Source organism: Melozone crissalis, unplaced genomic scaffold, assembly GCF_028551555.1.
Source record: "Melozone crissalis strain CALT ecotype California unplaced genomic scaffold, PUWL_Pcris_2 ptg000044l_1, whole genome shotgun sequence".
Lineage (NCBI taxonomy): Eukaryota > Metazoa > Chordata > Aves > Passeriformes > Passerellidae > Melozone > Melozone crissalis.
In genome coordinates this window covers 1,416,934-1,431,110 of record NW_026535822.1, presented here as the reverse complement: position 1 = coordinate 1,431,110, position 14,177 = coordinate 1,416,934, and positions in this window count along the sequence as shown.

Below are 14,177 nucleotides of genomic sequence, written 5' to 3'. Positions count from 1 at the left end.
TTCTTGAAAACAATGGTCATTGGAAGGAAAGAAAGGGAATCCATCAATTAATCCCCAGGTAAGAAAATAAACATTTGCAATCTCATCTTCAACAGAGACACATTTAGATGCCTGCACAAATGTATTGGGATGAAAATTCCTTCTTGGGCACAAAGGAGCCACCTGCAGCTCTGTCTCTCAGCAGTCTGAAAATTGCAGGTTCCCATTTTGCAGCAAAAGAAAAATTGTCATGGTCAGAAGAAGGAGAGGTGCCATCCCTATGGCCACCCTCTGCTCACTTGGCTGCTCAAGTCAATGCATTAATGGTAGGCCCATGCCAGAAAGAGCCAGGAAACAAAGGGGAGGCTTTGGCAGCCTGTCCGCATCACCAGGCTCTGGCTTGGTGACACAGAGAATGTGCCTTTGGCTAGGAGAGAAACACGGTGACTGAGTGTTTCAGCAGCACTGTACAAGAAGCAGAAGAGACTCAGTGGCCTTTACACTCTCATGCCCAGGTTTCAGGCATGTTTCCCAGTGAGAAGAAACTGTACAGGGAGTTAGGCTCATCTCTAAAGACCACAGTTTTAGAAACTTTGTTGGGTTTGTGTTGCCTTCCTTCATTTCTGGAAAGATAACAGCAGTTGTCAGATGCTTCTTTTCTGCTATTAAGGCCATCTCCACAGCCAAAGGACTGGAAGCACTTAAAAGCCACAGGAAAGTGTTGCCTGAGAATAGAGTTTGTTTGGAGTTTGTTTGCATGTGGTAAGGCTTGAGTTCCCCCACTGCTGCAACCACAACTACAGCAGATGCTGATGTGTTGCAGGCACATTTTTAGAAGGGGTCCTTGGTGGAAGCAGTTCAGGCAGATGGCAATGGGCTTTTGTCCAATGGCACGCAGGACAAGGGACAGGTGAGAAAGAGAGTGGGATCAGTGAGTATTTGCTCCTTACCGTGATGGGACTTTGGTTCCAGTAGGGAGGTTCTTGCTCTATCATTTCAATCCCCACAATTCCAAAAGACCATATGTCCACTTTGGGACCATATGGTTGACCTGTCAGCACTTCGGGTGCCAGCCACCAAGGAGTCCCGACTACCGAGCACCGTCTGCTCTGCTGAGGGCTGAGCTGAGTAGAGAGGCCAAAATCACCTGAGGAGAAAGCAAAAGACTGTTTCTATTTGAATTCTGTGCAATTAGGAAAGCAAGCCAAAGAATTCCCCAGTAGAAGTGTTTGAAAATGTGCTGTTGAATCTCCTGGCATTGGCGACTTTTAAACTCCCCCCATTTTTTACACTGTCTCCAGCAGTGTCTTTTGTTCTTTGGAAGCTTTAGACTTGTAACTCCCTCCCTCGGGAAGGGACACACACAGAGCAAGGCCACTCCTGACTGCTTGTTCCTTCTCCTATCCCTGTGCACGTGCCAACTGTGCCCTCAGCTCACAGCGGGTGTCCCTGTGCTGCCACCAGCACCATTTTGGGGAGCTGGCTGTCACTCAAAGCAGCCCCACACCCACATCCCTGGAATGCTGCTCCTGACCAAGAATACACTGACCCAGCTTGACAGAACCATCGGTTTTGAGAAGGATGTTATCACTCTTCACATCTCTATGGATCACATGGTTTGTGTGAAGAAAACACAGTCCTTGCAGGCACTGAGAGAGAAAACAGAAAGAGGAGGGCAAAAATGAGTGATGTGATTTCATCCCACAAGAAAGGCAACAAAGAATCCAAAAGATTCCCTCTCCAGGGGAATGGGCAGTAATGGCAGAACACAGTGCCACTGAGAGGAAGTGCTTGCTGCTCCAACACTTGCAGAGCAGGACCTTTCTGAGGAAAGGCATGTCAGCTTCTGAAAGAGCAACAGCACCTGCTGTTGTAGACTGTCCCCTGCAAACCAGCCAGGATGACTGCTGCTGCAGTGCATGTGCTCAGAAGCAAAGAGCCTTTTGGCTGCACTCCTGTCCTTGTATGCTGAGGCCTGAGAGAAACGAGTCTCTCTCTTTTTTCTTTGCTGATCATTTCAAATCAAGCCACCAGCACCTTTGCTTTCACAGGCAAGGAATGCAGTGAAGACAGACTCCAGGCAAACATTTAGAGAGGCAAGGTGGAGAACAGCAAGTAAAAAGACATGAGCCAGAGCGAGAATACAACAGCAGGAGAGAAGAGTACTGGCACTGAGTACAGGGAGTGCAGGGGCACTGGCAGGCCTTTCACTTGAGATGCTTTTACTTGCCCATAGCATAGCAGCAACACAGAACCAAAGCTTGGCACAGGAAATCACTGCAGGTCTGAGCCCCTGTTTCCCAGACAATCCTGCCCAAGCCCTTGGAAACACAGATGGGATTGCTGACCTCCCGACTGATGGCTGCTGCCTCATCTTCATACAGGGAGGTCGTGCTGAGGATATCGTTCAGGGTGCCTCCGTCCATGTACTCCAGCACCAGCCAGAGTTCCTCACCCACAAGGTAGCTGAAAGAAGGAAACAAGGCCGTGGAGATGAGCATGCATGGCTACGTTGATTTCTGCTTCCAGGTTTCTTATTTCCAGATGCCTTTGTGACAAGGACAGAATCATAGCAATAGACATTCCCTCTTGGCTGTGCATTGTTTGCAATCTGTGCAGTCTCAAGGAGACAGGCACCGCTGTGAAAAAGGAGATGTCTTAGATGGCTAACAAGTGAAAAATGCAGTTTAGAAACAGCCCAGATAAAAAACCTGTCAGGCATGGTGTTTCTGGAAAGAAGCACCTAGTCTTCCTGGCATGCCCAGCAATGGCAAAGAGTGGCAACAATCCAAGGGAAATCCATTTTAGGACGGTTCATCAGCACTTCAGAAACTTGAAAAAATCAATCCCAAATAAATGTGGAGGCAGTAAACTTCGAGGCTGATGACTAAGGAAGATACAGCTGATCCAGGTTTTGAATAATTTTGGAATAATTTTCAAACTAGGTGTGCCAGGGAAGACTCATGCAGACAGGATGCACTCTCTTCTCATCCATTGGAGATGAGTAGAGAGATAGGAATAAATAAAAATTAACAGCTCTACTTTCTGCCACTGACCAAAGTGGGTTTTTAACCTCTCATGTTTGCTGTATGTAAATGCACACATGGGATAAGACCATAACCACTCACCTGTCTAAATAATTCACAACATTGGGACTCCTGTACCTCTTCATTATTTGGATTTCATTAACGCTTCGTTCCATCCTCCTCGGTCCTTGAATATCTATTTTCTTTATGGCCACCTAAAATGACATTGAAAATCAGTAACTTGAGCAGTTGGTGGCAAGAGACAACAACACACCTGGAGCAAGTGATTTTGCAATGACACAGCTGAGCTGTGCCAAACTGCCTGGTGATTAGGCACTGCAGTAATTAGGAACTGACATTCCAACAGCCCATTTCTCTGCTGCCTTGGGGGCACAGGATACGTGGGGCCACTGACATTATGCCTTGTCCACTTGGTAACAGTTGTGTCTCAACTATCACCCACAAACCTCTGACCACAATCTCTGCTGCTCTTTCTAGGATTCAGAAGAAGTAATTGTGAGAGTATGTCATAATTTTCCCTCATCTGCCTCATGATCATCCTTGGGAGACCACTGAAGAGAAGACCCCCCCCCCGTCTATATCTGGCTCTGAAGGAGAAAAGTCACACGCCACGGGCCCTGAGACCTGAAAGCTCAGTGTTAAGCTATTGTGTTCACAAGTGTGTTTGCTGTATGCTAAGAAGAGGGCATCATGCCCCATTTGCAACAATAGCAGCTCTGGAAGCTGTCCCACCTCTCGGCCTGGCTGGACTTCTCCTGAGTTTCAGGTGGTCTCCCACAGAACACCCTCACCTGTTTTACAACCACCGTGACAGACAGACTGAGATGTAAGAAGATTCTCCATCAAGGACTGGGACTGAAACCCCCAGCCCAGGGGTGGTGTGTGGGGGAGGCAAGCTGACTGAAGCGAGATGTTTGCCTGCAGATTGTGACCACTGGAGCCAGAAAACAATGGCTCTCGCTTACTGCTAAGAACGTAGACTACCTGTTACATCTATCAAGCTCATTTACTGCTGAGAACATGGACTACCTGTAGTTATTTCAATACTTCTGTTCCCTATTGTGTCTGTTTCCCCCCGCCACAATTTTCAGTAATAAAAACCTCTGAGTTAGCTAGAGCCTTTGAGATCTCCCCAGCGTAGCAGGCGGAACCTCGGCTGGACTGCACCAAAGGACTTCGTCTCTGCGTTGGTAGCTATATCCCCTCTCTCTCCTCTCTCTCTCTCTCTCTCTATCTTTTTCTTTCCCTTAATCCCTCTATCGCATTTTTGCTGTAGTTATTCCAATAAAACTGCATTTGATCTGATTATCACTGCAAACCCCCTTGTACCGTGTTGGTGTTTTGCACTCTGAGATCATTCCTACGAACCATAAGGTCATCTGTCCCCTAGGACGGACCCTGACATTAATCCATGCCTTAATATTCTGTGGATATATCTTGGGCTATGGGCAGGGCTTAGGGCTTTTAGGGCACCTTGCAGATCTCTCCCTATGTGCAATTGCCAAGTGAGGCACTGCAGGTGGCTAAGGAACTACCAGTAACTTTCCGATGGATTTGCTGGCAGCCAGAATTGAGAATTCAGGACTGTGAAGCTGTAGCCCCAAAGAGCAGGGAGGTGCTCTAAGGCACCACCTTTGTTTTAGCAATGGAGAGCGAGTGAGCGCGTCCTTGTCTGAAAGGAAGCGCTGCCCTGCGTGCCTGCCTTCCGGCAGCTGAGGAGGACAAAGTGCCAAATGTATTTTGCAGGCTGGCACCAGTCTGTGCTTCTTGTGCCTTTTCAGCATGGCTCAAGCCAAAGTTCCAGCCACAGCTCACACCAGAGGGGAAAGCCCCTCAAGAGCAGCAGAGTCTGCAGGGGCTGTTGATATTTACCTCTCCTCCTGAGGCAGTGTCAAGTGCTTTAAAAACCTCTCCAAAACTCCTAGAAACAAAAGAGAAGCAGAGAAATGAGAAGCCATTTAGATCTTGCACTGAAAGCCAGCACACACAGGAGATCTGTGCTGTAAATGCCTAAAACCTGCAGGACACTGGAAGCATGGAGATGTCCTTGACAATGCCTTCTGAGCACACTTAGAAATTCTGATCAGCACTGACAATCTAAGCCCAGTGCCTGAACACATTTGCAGCTTGTCTGACTTCACGCCTGATACCTATTCCACCAGCAAAACACTTGATGCATAGTTATGTAAAATTAGCATTGCTTGGACTCACCCACTGCCAATATTTTCCAGTTCAATGTATTTGATGATAGGATTTTCCATCTTCACCATTCTCCCTGAGGGAAACAAAATGCAAGATGTTCACTTTAAAGCAGAGATCCCACCTTCTCGGAGATACAAATGGCAGCCCCACTGTCGGGGGCTCTGAGCCCTCCCTTGGTTAGCCAGCTCTGAGCTGGCTAACAACAACAGGAACAGGTACTGGAACAACAAGAACAGCAAATCCACAGCAACAGTCTGGCTGGCACAGAGACTGATTTCTTGTATCCTTTGAAGTTAGAGACCTCTTGACAGCAGACACACACGGAGGCACAGGGAGTTACATTCAGAGGAGACTGAGACCAGAAGAGAATACCTACCAAGGCAAGTAAGTTTGTCATCTAGAAACATTGAGGAGAGCTGGAACTAACAGTGCCTTTGTTTTCTTGGGAAACAAGACTGCAAGATTTAGAAAAGGTTTCCTACTTGCTAAGATTAAATGCACCTGGAAATCCAGAATCAATTGCTCTGAACAGATGTCAAGTTCAGAACAGGAGGAATATTGCCAAGTGTTCCCATCTTTTCCACCTTGCAGCAGTTTGCCAGAAGAATGCCTCTGCATTTGTAAACCAGAGCAGCTTATGCCAGAACCAATTGCGACGGGGCTTTCAGCATCAGGACCCGAACCCTTTATGAGCAGGCTGAGCTCAAAGACGCCCTTGCCCCAACCCCGCGTGAAGAACCACACCACTTCTCTTCACCCTGACAGCGCGGATCAGTCGCTCCCATTGCACTCGCCCTCTCGGCACCGCACACGTCCCCATCTTCCCAACTCGGCACGGCGGGCACGGGCACAGAGGACAGCAGTGCTCCTCAGGCGCCCCTGTGACACAGAGAGCTGCCCAGAGGAGATGCTGACCCTCTTGTGAGTCCAGGCCGTGAGAGGCAGAAGCCGGCCCAGAGAAGGGGCTGCAGCCTCAGGCAGCTCCGCGCTGCAGCAGCCGGGCAGCAGCGGGACCCTCCCAGCTAAGGGAGGCTCCAGCCTCTGCAGTCCCTCCAGCCCCCAGGGGCAGGGCAGTGACCACAACAAGGCTGGCAAAGCCCAAGCATGAGCACTGACAGGCACTGATGGGAAGAAGCCAGGGCCAGCCTGAGCCCCGTACAAGCTGTTGCCCCCATTCAGGACACAACAGGATGGGCTTTGAGATCAGCCCCACCGAGGTGTGGATCAGTGCCCTTTTTGTCCCAACAGGTGATGGTAGACACAGAATCCACTGGGCTCTCTTCTCAACTCTACCAGGTCTTATCTGAGAGCACAGCACTGGCAGCTGTTACAGGCAAGAAGCAGATTCATTGGGTTGTGCTACAGAATCACAAAGGGCTTGTTTTGTTCTCCTAGAGACTGATCTCAGCAGGGCTTCTACCAGTGCCTAGAACCCAAGCAGTCACAGCCTTCTGCTGATGCAGGAACAATTCCTGCTTCTGCCTTCGGCAGAGAGGGAAGCCCAGGCAATCTCCAGCCAGTCTAAGCTGCCCTCAGAGGCAGCAGGAACACCCAGAGCTCTCTCTTGCTGCCTTGGAGCAATGCCAGCACTTCTGTGACACTGAAGTGAGGAGAACCCTTTGGTACAGCTCTGCTGACATGTGCACACAATACACTGTCCCTCAGGTAAGAAAGATAGCAGACGTACTGTGTTGCTCCAGGGAGTCACCCGCCATCTCCAGTTGCTGAGCAGCAGCTGGGTCAGCACGGGAGGAGAACCAAGTGCTCAGGCTCCACGTCTTTGGCTGGGGAGCAAAGGCTCCTTGGGACGGCTCCGCTGCAGCAGCTTCAGTGTCAGAGTTGGTGTAGATCTGAGAGAAGAAATGAGTTGATGTCAGGAAGGTGTGGCAGAGATTGCCCTGAAATGCAAGAGAGATTGCCATTTGAAATGCAAGCCCTTAGGAAGCTGCTGTCAGCCACATGCAGAGCTCTTCAACTGGATTGCTTTGGATGTCCACTTGTGAAACCAAATGGTCAAAACCAAAGGCTGGTTTTACTCAAGTTCATAGCCACTTTCTTGTTCTAAAGGATGACTGCAGCAACAACTGCTCCACTTCCTCCCAAAGACTCCTTTCCCCCTCCTAGGTCTGCAGATATATTTGCAGCTCCTCATTCTAATGTTCTACCTCCTGCCATGAAATTCTCTTTTTCTGCACCTTCCTTGGGACGTGCTTATCCTGCAGCATCTCTGGATGGTACAGTTCCTGGGCCTCATGCCAGCTTCGGGGCTCTTGGTTGCCCGTCATTTGCTGGAACTCTCTGCAGGCTGCCAGGTAGGATGGCGACACTTCCACCTGAAGTCAAACAGAACAAAGCAGTCAGAGACTACAGCTTGTCCCTGTCAGCCAGGAGTCATCGACTGGGAAGAAGGTAAAGGACGGGAGCAGATTCTCAAGGGATACAGACAGCTTGTAGCTCGTATTCCAAATCTATGTGAATGACCATGTTCACCTGCAAAAACACCTCAAGAAACAAGGTCACCTGGAAGAAGCCAGCAGGAGTTCATTGGGATGACTGCTGGCTAAATGGCCAAGGGAGTAATGCCACCGTCTAGGGCATCAGCTGAGATTCAGCAGAGCAGGAAGTGTCCTTGAGAGCAGCTCTGACAGAGGCCTCATCAGGATGGCACTCAGAGGCAACACCCCACCCCCTGCTGCTCTGCACTGCAAAGGCAAGGAGGGCAGAAACCACCACTTGGGTGACTGCAGTGCCTATTGATATTTCACTCGCTTTTCTAGAGCCTTTTGCTCCTGAAGGAGGCAATTAATTTTCTCTTTGATGATTTTGATTTTTTCATCTGGCCTCTTTTTCCTTGCCTTGATCCTAACCTCAGTTTCCTGCAGCTGTGCCGGCACCTGTTTGTCCATGTTCTGTAAACAACAACGGAAAGGACTCTCTTTCATGAGTAGAGTGGCTGCCATTCTTTCATTCACCTGTTTTTGTTGACTGTCCCTCTGCAATGGGAGATTCTTCTCCTCTTGGATGTCTTCATTCCCCCTCTTCACTGCCCTTTCACTCTGAGCATCGGGCAGCTCTGCTTGTGGTTCTACCTGGATGTTCTGTGCACACAAATGCAGAGCAAGTGACTGGGAGCTGCTATCAGACTCAGCTTTTCCCTCTTTTAGCCTCAAAATCACATTGATTCAGCCACTTCTTTCTGCTTCCCTACCCACATCTGCTCCCAATGTAACCCTCCTGTCCCAGGGCTGATCTCTTCAGATTCCAAGGCTCTGTGCTTCCAGTGCCTGTGGGATTCCTGGCCTCCTCAGTCCCAAGAGCTGTTGTTTATGCCCTTCTTCCTGCCCTTCCCTCTGTGCCCTGGCCAGTCAGGCTTACCTGGCCTTTCTCCTGTGGCACTTCCACCTGCTGCCCGAGCTGCTCTTCCTGCTCTCGAGCTGGGAACAGCTCTCCCTGAGTCTGGCATGGTGTCTCTGATGAAGCACTCTGCTCCTGCTCTCTCTCTAGAAGCACCTGCACAGAAAGCAAGAGAAGATGGGTTTCAGCTTCCCATATGACCTTTGTGGGCCAAGACTCAAAGACTGCTGGGTTCAAACGTTCCCAAGGCACTGTGCTGCTGCTCTGCTGGGTCATTCTCTGTTTGAGGGGAGGCACAGATTCCAAAGTGACCCTGGCCCTACATTCAGGGGCCATCTGGGTCTGAAGCTGCAAGAGCCTCTCAGACAGCTGACAGGGAAGGTGTGGCATTTCTCAAGGGTCTGGTGAGGGCCTCCCTCTGCTTGTGCCATGTCCTGTTTGTCTCTCCTGAAGGGATGCGTTTAGGTGAGCATTGCATCTTCCACTGCTTTGGAGCAGAGCCAGGAAGATTCAAATAGATAGATAAATAGACAGATCTCACTTTTATAATCTCTCTTTACTATTCTGTGGGATTTACATCCTTTGAATGGAGAGAGATATAATTTTCTCTGTTAGGTTTTTTTTAAGAGAAGGTAGTGAGAAACTTAGAGAAGAAGAGAAAACAATTATTATCTCTACTTGCTGTTCTTGTTGTTTAGTACATGAAGAATGTGTATAGTGATTGTTTACTGAAAGTGATTTGTTAATTGCATTTTAGGGATAGTTGTTTAGATTGATTAGGTAATTAGATAAAAGACTGTATGGAGACAGTCACTAGTTTTTCTTTAGTATCTTTTTAGTATAGTATTTCTTTACTATAGTTTTAACATAGTACTAGTGTATTATAACGTAGCTTAATGAAGCATTTGTTTAAACTTCTAAATCACAGAGTCAAAGCACATTTTTTGCCACGTGGGGGTCACCCTGAATCAATAATGTCCTTTCTGTCGCTACACACATCAACAGTCAGTAGCAGTGCCCCAGTCAGAAGCCATCCTGAACTTGCTCTCCTGTTGCTTCAGTAACCCACACTCTTGGGGATTCTGGAGCATGTGGGTCTTTATGGAATGCAATCAGACTCAGAGCACTGCACTAAGAACTGCACTCTTTGTGCATCTCTGCTCGGGCAAGTTCTTCTCTTGCAATTGACCACACTGATGGTGCTAAAGTGGCTGGAATCAGAAATGCAGCCCAGCCCTTCCCACCTCCTCTAATCTCTGAGGGCCAGCTGGAATGCAAGGGCATTGATTTCCTGCTCAAGGCCCAACCACAGCACACACTGATTCCCTGGGCTGCCAAAAGACATGGGAGCCGTTGACTGGAAAATGATGGGCAAGCCCTACTGGCTGGTCTGGCACCAGAACAGCTCGTTCTGCACCAACATCCCTGCCCCAAACTATGTGTTCTTGTGCAAAAATACTGCATTATCCAGAACTGCCTCCTTGAAAACTAAAATTCTAGGAGAATTTCTGCCAGTGCTGTAAAAGTGCAGGAAAGACTGAGACAAAGCTCCCTTGCTCCCTGGAGAAGGAGAAATTGCACCAGGGTTTTCTTTCTATCAAACAAACAAATAAACAAAATACGAAAGTGTTACTCACACCAGTGTCTAAAGCACTTGGATGCAGTGAGGGGATGTCTGGAAGGGAAACAGGCCTTGCGCTGAGCTTTGGATCTATGGATCTAAGGCAGCGATTTATGGAAGTCCGCCTGAAGGTGCCTCATGAGCCCCCCCATTGTCCAGGCTAAAGCTCCCTCAGCACCTCCTCCCTGGCCTTGTGCTGCACCCCCTTGCCCAGCTCCCCTGTCCTTCTGTGCACACGCTGCAGCCCCTCCATGACTTTCTGCTCCCCAGGGCCCACAAGCGCACACAGCACTCCAGCTGTGGCCGCAGCGCTGCCCAGCACAGGGCCACGCTCACTGCCCTGCTCCTGCTGCCCCACTGCTGCTGGCACAGCCACCATGCCCTTGGCCTTCTTGGCCCCCTGGCCACACGCTGCCTCATCTTCAGCTGCTCAAGGCCGGCAGCCCATAATCCTTTTGGCCCACACAGCTCCCCAGCCACAAAGGTGCCTATTTGACTTCAGATACAGCAGGCACCATTGCAAGATGGCCTTCCTGTTCTAACACCTCATGTTCCAAGTATATATCAGCCACTGGCCCTTCTCACCAGCGAGGGCTCCTTGCTGAGCTCCACGTGGTCTCTGAGCTCCAGATGCAGCCTGTCCTCGCACTCGCTCAGCAGGTCCCTGGACACAACCGACAGGGCGCTGGCACTATGCTTGTTCAAGTGCAGACCCTGCAGGGCCGTGACAGCCCCCGGCCTGCCCTCTGCCACTGCCCTGACAGAGTCCGCTGCACGCTCCGGGGAGGCTGAGGTGACATCAGCCCCTGCCTGCAGCTCAGCCGTGCCCTCGGTTGTTGCGGCGCTGGTGTTTCTGCGCCCAAGGCCCAGGAACCTCCGCAGTATCTGCAACAGAAAGAAGGGCAGGAAGAGGGGAACGTTCCATGGTCTGCTCCAAGCGCGGCACTGGGCCAAGCAGTGCCAGAAGGCCCAGCCCAGGCGGGGACGGCCGCAGGTACCTGCGCTGGTCTGTGGAAGCAGCCGTGAGTGGGGTCCTGCTCTTGTGCCCAATCCTTGCCTGCATCTGGCAAAGAGCAAATGCGGCCAGAGCTGAGGGGCTGCGGGAGAGGCCGGAGAACACGGCCTAGCCCTGCATGGCCCAGGCAGGGACAACCCCCGGGTGCCAAGGGAACAGAGCACGGCCAGCAGGGGCAGCCCCAGCCCCTCTTACGTCCTATCTGTGGGGACATCCATAGGGGCAGCAATGGGATGGGGCAAGGGTGGCCACAGGCACCAGTCCTGCGGCCTGGCTCTGCCACTCACCGTCCTGCACTGGCTGCAACTTCTCCAGCTCTGCAGGCTGCTGCGCTGGGGAGGCTGCAGGCCCTTCCTTTTTCTTGCCCCGAAGCACCCTGAAGAGCCTGAGCACTCTGCCTGCCATCCCGCTTTTTGGCCTCTAGGAGACCTTTGAGCCAGATGCCTGGGAAAAGTTGTGATTAAGGAAGTCGCGCAGTCTGGCCGCAAGGCCAGCCTCAGGAGAAATGGCTTGGAAACGCTGTGGGTCAGTGACCAAAGAGCTGGCTGTGTGGGGCTCCTCACAGCACAGCTCTGCCACGTCCTCTCCTGTCACGTGCACCGAGCACTGTGGCGTTGCTCCGTCACTGCCAGCGGCCACTTCACCACGTGTCACAAAGGGCCCTGTTCCATTCCGTTCCATGGTAACCGTGCTGTGCCGTGCCAGCAAGGGCCCTTGGACACGCGGCCAAGTGCTCTGGGGCTACCCCAACCCTGCCCCAAATGCCTCTGATTGGAACAAATCCATTGCCCCAAGTGTCTAAGACATCCTGGGACACGCCAAGCCCAGCCAAGTGCTCAGGGGAGGACTCTCCACGGTGCCAGGCCAGCACAGCCCAGCTCACTGCTGGCTCTGGAGCAGAGCAGCTTCCAGCAAGCACGGGGCAAACACATCTTGCCAAGAGTTAAAACTCGCCAGATAGGGGAGGTGGCATGAATGTGTGCATCAAGGCCTTTGAATTCACAGCTCCCCAAGACAGCTTTGGGGCACTTGGCTGGACAAACAGGATCCGGCTCAGACCTGTGCTCAAAGGCGGGCAACAAACCCTGCCGCAGGTGCTTGGCTTGGTCTCTGCAGGCCCAGGCAGATGCCAAAGCTGCTCTTCACATCCTTCCCCTGCCCCTCAGCCAAGTGTGAGGACTGAAGGAAACACAGGAAGTCAAATGGAGACACTTGCACCTGTCTCATTGGGGGCTCCTGGGGAAGCAGTTTCCTTGGCAATCAAGCCCCTCTCTTCCAAGGGCATTTCCTCAGATGTGTACATTTCCTGGGCAACACCAACCCACCCTTAAGTGCGGGGTGCGGAGGTTCATGGGCATCACACCATAACCAATATGATCCAGTGAAGCTAAATTTATTATTCCTAAAAAGACTCTATTTATAATAAATCTCTACTGTCCACGCCTCTCTAGCTAATATATGATTGGTTAATCCTAGCTGTTCACACCTCTAAAATAGAATGCTGATTGGATTATCTAAGTTTTCATGTGTCTTGCTGGGGTTGCATGGCCCCCCCCATGGCTCACTTTCTCAAGCTTGCTGGCAAACTTGCTGAGTCCTGATGACTCTTCTTCTTGCGTCTTCTTCAAGGATATACCGACCCCATTTCTGAATATGTCCATAATTCATTCTTTGTGAACGTGTTCATTCTCCATTATTACAAGCAGGCTGGATTGTGCATCGGCTCAATAAGGCCGTTGTCTTGCAAAAACTCCTCCACCTGCAAAATATGTTCAACAGTTCCCCGCTTTTGGTTTTGCACAAGCCAGACTGATTTAAAAGCACGGTCAATTTCTTTTTGCTCACAGCGTAGTAAGCAAAGCACTATTAGCAGAAATGAAAAAAGAATGAAATACAAAGCCAATAATATGTAAGATTAATTATTCATTACATAGCCAAGAATACCCAATACCAAAGCATACTAAGTCTTTGAGCCAGCCTCTTATTTCCCAGGATTTTAGCCACTCATCCAAAGAATTCTAAACAACTGTCAGCTTTATCATGTTCTCCTTAAGCAATGACACTTTCTTGTCCATAGATTCAGAGTGCTCAGAGATATTCATGCAACACATCCCTTCGAAATCTTCACACCCATCTCTCTGTGCTAGCAACAAAAACACTATTGCAGCCCTATCCTGTAATACAGCGTGGCGTATGCTACCTACATCAGTGGTAAGCTCATTCAGTATTGCAGATGTTAATTGGTTTGTCTGTTCAACAAGCCAATTTTTTGAATTGTGTAAGGGCCTGTGATGAAGCTACTCCTGGTGTAAAAAGTGATGCCAGTACAACCAAAGGCATATTCTACAATTCTACATTATCCTTACAGTCTGAGCCTAATAGATGCACACTACGTTTTGGACATTGGAATTTGTGCCTGATGTCAAGCATCTGTTGAATGCTAGGGGCAAACAGTGTCAATTTCCCAAAATAGCACAGTCCTCCTCATGCTTTCTCAGGAATCGCAGGCTAAGTTTAATCTCCACAAATGAGAAAAACTCCAGGAGGTGACATCCTTGCAGATTTTGGCTTTAGGGATACAACCATGTCCAATTGGCACAGTCTGCCGTGGTATTGTAATACCAGGAAGAAACAGGAGATATCCAAGTGCCATCATCACCGGGTTTTCCTGATTTCTCCCTAATCAGCTCTTTACCCCTGTGGTACTCATAGAACAAACAGTAATTTCCTGGCACTGATCCCAAAATATCTAATTCCTGTGGTCACTGTCTTCTAGTATTTAAACCTTGAACGATTGTAAATGCTAAATTCCTAACGGATTGCTAGGGATGCTTTGTTTTTCACACCAAATTTCTGTGATCATCCCATTTTGATTAGTGCACCAATTTGAACAGGCCTTACTTAAGTTGCCATAAATTTGAGCTCTGGTCTAATTTCCCAATTCTGCCATTGAGTCTAA